The 10,985-nt window shown below is 59.2% G+C and overlaps 1 protein-coding gene across 1 annotated transcript in view; it reads left to right on the forward strand.

Annotated features, from left to right (window-relative positions):
- LOC140418371 (uncharacterized) overlaps window positions 1-10,985 on the forward strand; it is a 294,193-nt gene that overhangs the window by 67,506 nt on the left and 215,702 nt on the right. The window lies entirely within an intron of this gene.

A 10,985-nucleotide genomic window follows, 5' to 3' on the forward strand; every position in this document is an offset into this window, starting at 1 on the left:
CCTATTCCCACAAAACAGATCACCCAACTTCCCCATGTTCACTGACTTAGTTGAATCTTTTCTCTATCAGGTACTGTCCCTCCCCTTCTGCTGTCATTCGACCCTTGTCAAAAAGCAAACCCTTGACTCCACCATCCTTACAAATTACTGCCCCATCTCCAGCACCCCTCTCCTCTCCCAGCTCTACCACCACCTCTCTCCACTTCTCCACCTTTGTTAAATTCTCAGCCTGTTTGTCTGATATCCAGTGGTGGATCAGCAGACGTTTCCTCCAATTAAATATTGGGAAAATCAAATTCATTGTTTTCATTCCCGAGCTACCAGCTCCATTCCTCTCCCTAGTAACGTCTGACACTAAACCAGACCCGTTTGCACACCTCATGTTTGAATCCGAGATGCACTGCTGGCCCTTGTGTCAGTGTGTCTCAGGCTTTCTCAGTCAAAATTATTTTAAAACTTTCCCCACAGAAAGATCAATCATTCTCCTTTCATAATCAGACACATGGAATAAGTCATTCTGAAAGATCTTGTCAAGATTGTGACGTTGAATTTTCTGTCTGCAAATCCTCTCCCTCTAACTCCCAGTAAAAGGAGGTTTTCAGTGTAAATGCAGGATAGAAATTCAGAACAGACCATTCCAGTTTCTATGGTGCATTCTCCCAAATCTATGAATCTCAGTCCCACACACTCCCCTCCCCCTCTCTGCTCATTGTTCCAGATTCAGTCTCCAGTCTCCTCCTGATTCTTTTCTCCTCTCCAGATTCTCTCTCCTCCTGTCCTTAAACTGGTGACTCAGGCTGTGAATCAATCCCACTCCTTCACTCTCATTCTAACAAATAACTCACTCACTCAGTGATCAGATTAGGTCTGACTGAACGATGACACCTTATACTTACATCACGATTTTAAACATTATTAAATGTGCCAAGCAGTTTCACAGGAATATGAGGACACATTGGGTCAGATGACCAAAGTCTTGTTCAGAGAGTTTTGTTATAAGGAGAGTTTTAAAGGTGGAAAATGAAGTGGAAAAGTAGAGGTTTAGGGATGAAATTCCAGAGCTTAGAGTACAGTCAGCTGACGGCATGGCCCCCAATTGGGATGTGATTAAATTCAGGGATAAAGGACATCCAGGAATAATGCTCCATGTACTTGGGCCCCATAGCCCAGGCTCAAGGCCCATATCTGAACTTTGGGACAGAGTTTGACCATCCCTGGTCTCAGAGAAAAACAACTCCCCGATAAACATCTTGTAAGATCTTGGTTTATTTATGACATAAAAAGTTCGGACCAGTTGAGTCCTGTGTACTCGATGGGGATTGACTTTAACAGATTTAAAATCCTCTGGATCTCAGCGTCACAACAAGACTATGTTTCAATCGAGATTTAAATATATAAATATTGAAAAACTGAACAAGAATGGGGAAAGACAGCAGCTCAATCAGGACCTCGGTAGGTGAAAGTGCCTCTGCCAATGGTGGAGTGAAGCATGTCGGGGGAGCTGAAGGGGGTGAGGATTTATTTTGGATTATTTTATGGGATGTGGACGTCACTGGAAAGGTCGGGATTTGTTACCCATCCCTAATTTCCCTTCAACTGAGTGGCCTGCTCGGCACTAGAGTCAAACATATTACTGTGGGTCTGGAGTCACATGGAGGCCAGACCAGGTAAAGGCGGCAGATTTCCCTCCCTAAAGGGCATGAGTGAACCAGATGGGTTTTTCCAACAATCGATGATAGTTGTCACGGCCGCTGAGATTAACTTTAGAATTTAGGTTTTCTGCTTATTTCTAATATGATAAGGGGGCAGCACGGTAGCATTGTGGATAGCACAATTGCTTCACAGCTCCAGGGTCCCAGGTTCGATTCCCGGCTTGGGTCACTGTCTGTACGGAGTCTACACATTCTCCCCGTGTCAGCGTGGGTTTCCTCCGGGTGCTCCGGTTTCCTCCCACAGTCCAAAGATGCACAGGTTAGGTGGATTGGCCATGATAAATTGCCCTTAGTGTCCAAAATTGCCCGTCGTGATGGGTGGGGTTACTGGGTTATAGGGATAGAGTGGAGGTGTTGAACTTGGGTAGGTTGCTCTTTCCAAGAGCCGGTGCAGACCCGATGGGCCAAATGGCCTCCTTCTGCACTGTAAAATCTATGATAAAATGTCAGAAATTCATTGACTGTGAATAGAACGAGCTCTCTCTGGCTCTCAGTAACAAAGCTTCCACAGCAGCTTGCTGGGTGACACACACAGCACAGGCCTGTTCTCTCTGTTACAAACCCTGAAACCAGGGGCGAAATTCTCCGTTATCGGCGGAAAGTCCGCCGATCGGCGCAAATCCGACTTGCGTCACGTCGGAAAAATGGGTCGATAGTCTCCGGCTCGAAATGGGCTAGCAGCGACGTAACGGGATCCGCGCTTGCGCAGTGGTTCACGCCGTGCAGCGTCATACGCGCCGCACGGCGTGACGGCTCATAAGGCCGCGCTGCTCCCCCCGAGTTTCGAGTCACGCGATGTGGAGGCGCTCCTGGATGCGGTGGAGCAGAGGAGGGACGCCCTGTATCCCGGGCACGGCCGCAGAGTTGCCCCACGCCACAGCCAGCGTCTGTGGAGGGAAGTGGCAGAGGCTGTCACCGCTGTGGCCCTGACACCACGGACAGGCACCCAGTGCCACAAGAAGGTGAACGACCTCGTCAGAGCAGGCAGGGTGAGCCTCCCCATATCCCCCTCCCCCATAGCCCCCATATCCCCCCTCCCCATATCCCCCCACCCCCATATCCCCCCTCCCCCATATCCCCCCCTCCCCCATATCCCCCCTCCCCCATATCCCCCCCTCCCCCATATCCCCCCCTCCCCCATATCCCCCCTCCCCCATATCCCCCCTCCCCCATATCCCCCTCCCCCATATCCCCCTCCCCCATATCCCCCCTCCCCCATATCCCCCCTCCCCCATATCCCCCCTCCCCCATATCCCCCTCCCCCATTTCCCCCCCTCCCCCATATCCCCCCCTCCCCCATATCCCCCCTCCCCCATATCCCCCCTCCCCCATATCCCCCCTCCCCCATATCCCCCCTCCCCATATCCCCCCTCCCCCATATCCCCCCTCCCCCATATCCCCCCTCCCCCATATCCCCCCTCCCCCATATCCCCCCTCCCCCATATCCCCCCTCCCCCATATCCCCCTCCCCCATATCCCCCCTCCCCCATATCCCCCCTCCCCCATATCCCCCCTCACCCATATCCCCCCTCCCCCATATCCCCCTCCCCATATCCCCCCTCCCCATATTCCCCCTCCCCCATATTCCCCCTCCCCATATCCCCCCTCCCCCATATCCCACCTCCCCCATATCCCCCCTCCCCCATATCCCCCCCTCCCCCATATCCCCCCCTCCCCCATATCCCCCCTCCCCCATATCCCCCCTCCCCCATATCCCCCCTCCCCCATATCCCCCCTCCCCCATATCCCCAAGTGAATCCAGCCCTAACCTTAACCTCTGCAATGCACGCGCAACCGATGGCGTGCATTCATATACCTGCCTAACAGTGTTGCCTTTTACCCCTGCCACCCCCCCCCCCCCCACAGGAGAAGCGCGCACACAACAATAGGGAGCATGTGAGGACTGGAGGAGGGCCCGCTGATGAGATGCCACTGACCGAACACCAGGAAAGGGCCCTGGAACTGGCTGGCGGGCCTGAGGACCGGGAGGTTGCTGATGCAGAGGTCTAGGGCGTACTAGCAAGTGAGCCATCGACAGCCCGTCCCCATATCACCCCTTCCCTATATCCCCCTCCCCGTATCACCTGATCACTGCCTGATGTCTAACCATGCATGCTTCATTGTGTATCGCAGGACCAAACGTCCAGGCACCCATCCCCGCAGATGCAGGCCACCCTCAGGATGCCCCTCGGAGACCACGGGAGACGGAGAGACCCGCACCCTCCAGCATGCGACGCCCGCAGGATGCCCCTCGGAGGCCACGGGAGACGGAGAGACCCGCACCCTCCAGCATGCGACGCCCGCAGGATGCCCCTCGCACACCACGGGAGACGGAAAGACCTGGAGCAACAGGGAGACAACACCCCCGTCACGTGCGGGAGCGACCACCCAGCGACGAGGGGGGCAGCCACAGGCCCCCGTCACATCCGAGCCAGGACACCACTACCCAGGACACTACTGCCCGGGACACCACTGCCCGGGACACCACTGCCCGGGACACCACTACCCGGGACAGCAGTACCCGGGACAGCACTACCCAGGAAGACGAAATACCGGACAGTGACTCAGAGTGGATGGGTGGAGACGAACCCCCACCCCAAAGTGCCATGGACTCAGAGTGGGACGAAGAGCACGACACAACGCCACTGCTGTCACCAACACCCTCCACCATTGCAGAAACACTCACCACGGTTGGGCACTTTAGTGATGAGGCGTCTGGTACACTCACTGGTGCGCACAACACAGCCGTCCCGGTACAGCAGGTGGAGGTAGGAGCAGCAGAGGGGCCGGGCGGTCGGAGGGCAGCCCAGCCCAAGCGAACATCTGCCGCCCAGATGGATCCCGGGTTCCTGGAGTTACCACACCCACACATAGATCTGATGCAACCACCGACCCGGAGACGAGCGAAGAGGGTGACGGGCGGCTTGCGGCGGCTGCGGTCGCAGGTGGAGGAGTCCACCCGCGTCCAGGAGCTGGGAGTGGTGCCGGTCATGCGTGCCACCCAGGCCGATACCGCACGGGTGGCGTCCGCGGTGGAGGCAATGGGTGCGACGGTGTCAGACATGGGGAACGGTTTGCGAGGCCTGAGGCTTTCCGTGCAGGCGGCGTCTGTGGCCCAGGAAATGGCTGCCCTCTCACAGGAGGCCATGAGCCAGTGCCAGCGCCAGATGGCAGAGGCGCTCAATGCCATAGCCCAGTCTCAACAGGCCATGGCCCAGTCTCTGCAGGCCATGGCCCAGTCTCTGCAGGCCATGGCCCAGTCTCTGCAGGCCATGGCCCAGTCTCTGCAGGCCATGGCCCAGTCTCAGCAGGCCATCGCTGAGGGCATCGGCGCCAGTGGCCATGTGCGAGCCGGCGTCGCACTGTCACAGACAGGGTTTGCCAACCCCCTGGGCTCCATGCCTGCAAACCTGCAGACCCCTGTCGATACCAGCACGGGCCTCCAGGACTGGCAGCGCCAGATGTCGGGGGGGCGTCGGATGGCCAGTCCGTTCGCATCCCCCACCCATGTAGAGGTCTGGGGGCCATCGGGCACCCCGAGGGAGGAGGAGGTGGTGTGGTCCGTCCCGGCTCCCTCTGTCGGGGAGGTCCCGGTACACCGCGACACCTCGGACTCTCCCCCCCCCCCCCCCCCTTCCGTCCCAGGTGCATCGGGTGTGCAACGGGCAAGACAGGCTGGCAGCTCGCCATCCCAGTCGCCCGGACCGCAGCCTGGCCCATCTAGGCCAGGACGCCCCAGGAAACGGCCGCCAAAGGGATCCAGTGTCAGAGGACAGGAATTACAGGAGTCCACCTCCAGTTCTGCTGTACCATCTGGGGAACCACGTAGACGTAGTCAAAGGGCCCGTAAGGCCAAACAATTAGACACTGAGTAAGTTGGCACGGTTGCAGGACACAGATGAGTTTTAGGGGCTAGGGCACGTGCATGAACTCCTTTGGTTATTAAAGTCAATGTTACACCTACAGAAGCTGCCTTTGTGCTCTGTCCAAAGTGTGCGGGGGTGTCATTTACGTTGAGCGCAAGTGTGTGTGTGAGGGGTGGTCTTACCTCAGCCCCAGGTGAGTCTGACCACTTCCCCCTGGGCCGCCATCAACATCCCCCGGGCAGAGGACGGGACCGTGCGCTGCAGTGTCACAGCCGCATGCAGGGATGGTCCGGGTGGATGGTGGTACTGTGGCCATGGGTCAGACATAGTCCAACGATGTAGAGCCAGGAGCTCACCGCAGGGCGGGTTGTCATCATCCTCCATGGCCTGCGATAGACACGCGTCCACCCGCAACTGTGTGAGCCCGGCCCGTTGTGCCGCAGGTGGATCACAATGGGGGGGGGGGTGGTGTGCATGTGGGTGGGGTTGGGGAGGGGGGTGAGGGTGCGGGTGGGTGGATGGGTGGGGGGTGTGGGTGGTCGGCTGTTGCCATGGTGTGCGGTCTGTGGCCATACTACCCAATTCCCACGCCCATCTAGTCAGTGAAGCGGGCGTCTATCAGTCTGTCCCGTGCCCGCTGGGCCAGCCGGTAACGGTGGACAGCCACCCGCCTGTGTCTACCCCGTCTGCCCTGACCATTACCCCCATCCCCCTCATCTGGGGAGGACTGCGCCTCTTCCTGCTGCTCCTCCACTCCGCCCTCCTCTGCCTGCGGCACATCGCCCCTCTGTTGGGCTATGTTGTGCAGGAGGCAGCACACCACAATAATGCGGCCGACCCTATCTGACCGATACTGGAGGGCGCCCCCAGAGAGGTCCAGGCACCTGAAACGCATCTTCAGCACGCCAAAGCACCTCTCTATCACTCCCCTTGTCGCTACATGGGCATCATTGTAGCGGTTTTCCGCCTCATTGCGTAGCCTCCGTATAGGCGTCATCAGCCACGATCGCAATGGGTAGCCCCTGTCGCCCAGCAACCAGCCCCTCAGCCGGGGATGGCGTCCCTCGTACATGCCGGGGATGGATGACCGCGACAACACGAATGAGTCGTGTACACTGCCTGGGTGACGGGCGCAGACGTGCAGGATCATCATGCGGTGGTCGCAGACCACCTGTACGTTCATCGAATAGGTCCCCTTCCTATTAGTGAACACGGCCCTGTTATCTGCAGGTGGCCACACGGCGACGTGCATCCCATCGATCGCGCCCTGGACCATGGGGAACCCGGCCATGGCAGAGAAGCCCACGGCCCGGGCATCTTGGCTGGCCCGGTCCATGGGGAAGTGGATGTAGCGGTGCACCATGGCATATAGGGCATCTGTCACTGCCCGGATGCACCGGTGCACCGATGTGTGCGATATGCCGGACAGGTCCCCACTCGGTGCCTGGAATGACCCCGTTGCATAAAAGTTCAGGGCCACCGTAACCTTGACGGACACGGGGAGAGGGTGTCCCCCGCCAGTGCCACGCGGTGACAGGTGTGCCAGCAGGTGGCAGATGTGTGCCACGGTTTCCCGGCTCATCCGGAGTCTCCTCCTGCATTCCCGGTCCGTGAGGTCCTGGTATGACTGCCTGGGCCGGTACACACGGGGCACCCTCGGGTGCCTCCGTTGCCGTGGGGCCGCGACGTCCTCCTCCCCCTCCTCGTCCTGTCGGTCAGGTGTCCCTCCAGCCTGGGTGGCTGCCGCCTGCCCCTCTGCAGCAGCCTGGCACGCTCCTCCTCCTCCTCCTCCTCCTCCTCCTCATCCAGAGCAACATAGACATGAGCGGCTACCGCCACGGCGGCCAACATCGCTGGATGATCTGAAAACATGACGGCCTGGTGGGGGGAGGGGAACGACGACATGTCATCATTGCCCGTATTCCCTCCTCCCCCCAGCAAGGTGGCATGGACCGCATGGGTCCAACTGTTGGAGGCTGGCACCTGGCCAGGTGGACCAACTCACTTGCCCTCCCATCCCCCTCCCCGGCACGGACCCCCCCCCCCCCATCCCCCTCCCCGGCACGGACTCCCCCCCCCCCCCCCCCCAACCTCCACCCCGGCACGGACCCCCCCCCCAACCTCCACCCCGGCACGGACCCCCCCATCCCCCACCCCAGCACGGACCCCCCCCCAACCTCCACCCCGGCACGGACCAACCCCCAACCTCCACCCCGGCACGGACCCCCCCATCCCCCTCCCAAGCACGACCCCCCTCCCCGGCACGGACCACCCCCCCAACCTCCACCCCGGCACGGACCCCCCCATCCCCCTCCCCAGCACGGACCCCCCCCCATCCCCCTCCCCGGCACGGACCCCCCCCAACCTCCAACCCGGCACGGACCCCCCAGCCCCCTCCCCAGCACGGACCCACCCCCATCCCCCTCCCCAGCACGGACCCCCCCCAACCTCAACTGCACGGACCCCCCCCCTCCAACCTCCTCCCCGGCACAGACCCCACCCCATCCCCCTCCCCGGCACGGACACCCCCCAACCTCCACCCCGGCACGGACCCCCCCATCCCCCTCCCCAGCACGGACCCCCCCCTCCCCAGCACGGATCCCCCCCCCCCCCCATCCCCCTCCCCAGCACGGACCCCCCCCATCCCCCTCCCCGGCATGGACACCCCCCCAACCTCCACCCCGGCACGGACCCCCCCATCCCCCTCCCCAGCACGGACCCCCCCCAACCTCCACCCCGGCACGGACCCCCCCCCCCCAACCTCCACCCCGGCACGGACTCCCCCCCCAATCTCCACCCCGGCACGGACCCCCCCCCCAACCTCCACCCCAGCACGGACCCGCCCCCCCTCCAACCTCCACCCCGGCACGGACCCCCCATCCCCCTCCCCGGCACGGACCCCCTCCCGGCACTCCCCCGGAGCCCAGCCTACTCTAACCACCCCCCCCCCCCCCCCCCCCCCCCCGCCGCACACACACACACACACAACCCGGCACACACCTCTCATCACGCATTCAGACTGCGGCCACGCCATCGCCTGCCCAGAGCCAACCCCCCAGGCTGTCACTCGCCTCCACGCTGGTCGGCGTGAACCTGGAGCACAGTTTAATTTACGTCGACGTGAACGGTCATCATGTCGATGGGACTTCGGCCCATCCGGAAGGGAGAATATCGGCAGGCCGAAAATCGGCTGCCGTGCGCAGACCCGTGACATTCTCCGCGGCAGCGGCTACATTAACGCCCCGCCGACTTTTCTCCCTTCGGAGACTTCGGCAACCGGCGGGGGCGGGATTCACGGCGGCCAACGGCCATTCTCCGAATGGGGGGTCGGAGATTGAAGCCCCAGATTTCTAAACTGGAGAAGGTTGGATCTGACGACCCGAATATAAACCAACTGTCTGAGTAAAGGTTAAAACGGTTCGACAGGAAAATCACTTTGGACAGGAAAGATTGTCAAAGTGATCGATGCTGGATTCAGACTAACACCAAACACTCTGACTGGATCCAGAGGAAGGAGAACACAAGAGACTCCAGCCCCGGAGATCAGCTCCATCTGTCCGAGTGTCTGACCCGGGATCAGTAAACCATTCCGAGGAGACCGACACCTCCAGCCCCGGAGATCAGCTCCATCTGTCCCAGTGTCTGATCCGGGATCAGTAAACCATTCCGAGGAGACTGTCACCTCCAGCCCCGGAGATCAGCTCCATCTGTCCGAGTGTCTGATCCGGGATCAGTAAACCATTCCGAGGAGACTGTCACCTCCAGCCCCGGAGATCAGCTCCATCTGTCCGAGTGTCTGATCCGGGATCAGTAAACCATTCCGAGGAGACTGTCACCTACAGCCCCGGAGATCAGCTCCATCTGTCCGAGTGTCTGATCCGGGACCAGTAAACCATTCCGAGGAGACTGTCACCTCCAGCCCCGGAGATCGGCTCCATCTGTCCGAGTGTCTGATCCGGGATCAGTAAACCATTCCGAGGAGACTGTCACCTCCAGCCCCGGAGATCAGCTCCATCTGTCCGAGTGTCTGATCCGGGACCAGTAAACCATTCCGAGGAGACTGTCACCTACAGCCCCGGGGATCAGCTTCCCCCAGATTCGGGACCAGTAAACCATTCTGAGGAGACTGTCACCTCCAGCCCCAGAGATCAGCTCCATCTGTCCGAGTGATTGATCCGGGATCAGTAAACCATTCCGAGGAGACTGTCACCTCCAGCCCCAGAGATCAGCTCCTTCTGTCCGAGTGATTGATCCGGGATCGGTAAACTATTCCGAAGAGACTGTCACCTCCGCCCCGGGGATCGGCTTCACCTGTCCCAGTGTCTGATCCGGGATCAGTAAACCATTCCGAGGAGACTGTCACCTCCAGCCACAGAGATCAGCTCCATCTGTCCGAGTGTCTGATCCGGGATCAGTAAACCATTCCGAGGAGACTGTCACCTCCAGCCCCAGAGATCAGCTCCTTCTGTCCGAGTGATTGATCCGGGATCGGTAAACTATTCCGAAGAGACTGTCACCTCCGCCCCGGGGATCGGCTTCACCTGTCCCAGTGTCTGATCCGGGATCAGTAAACCATTCCGAGGAGACTGTCACCTCCAGCCACAGAGATCAGCTCCATCTGTCCGAGTGTCTGATCCGGGACCAGTAAACCATTCCGAGGAGACTGTCACCTCCAGCCCCAGAGATCAGCTCCATCTGTCCGAGTGTCTGATCCGGGACCAGTAAACCATTCCGAGGAGACTGTCACCTCCAGCCCCAGAGATCAGCATCTCCCTGATCCGGGACCAGTGAGCCATTCTCACATGTTGTGGGTCACATGTATTTCCTGCCGATTTAGCTGGTGTACCAAATCTAAACTGTTGCTTTTTCATAAATTGTTTTAAAATTACCAATGACTTGGATCCCGTTTTTGGGTAAACTCTTGACTCCTGGACTAAAATCTTGCAGTTTCCAGCATTCATCACGAAATGAAAATCGCTTATTGTCACAAGTAGGGTTCAATGAAGTTACTGTGAAAAGCCCCGAGTCGCCACATTCTGGCGCCTCTTCGGGGAGGCTGGTACGGGAATTAATCTTGTTGACTCTAAACACAGTTGTAAAGGAGCCTTTTGTCTGTATCTCGGAGCTCTGAACCATGGAAGAGAGTGACTGGGGCATGTTTCTTACACACCTCAGGGTTAACCCACACATTCAGTTCTGGATCTGATTGACAGCAGCGAAAACAGCCAAATCCAATCCCTGGAGACACTCATGAAGTCGCTGGTGTTTCAGCATAAGTTGTAAGTCAGTGAATCCATTCCCGCACTCGGGGCAGGTGAACGATTTCTCTCCAGCGTGAACTCGCTGGTGTATCATCAGCTCATTGCTGCTTCGAAAGCTCTGCTCACAGTCAAAACATTTAAAAGGT

The sequence above is a fragment of the Scyliorhinus torazame genome, chromosome 5 (genome assembly GCF_047496885.1).
Source record: "Scyliorhinus torazame isolate Kashiwa2021f chromosome 5, sScyTor2.1, whole genome shotgun sequence".
NCBI lineage: Eukaryota > Metazoa > Chordata > Chondrichthyes > Carcharhiniformes > Scyliorhinidae > Scyliorhinus > Scyliorhinus torazame.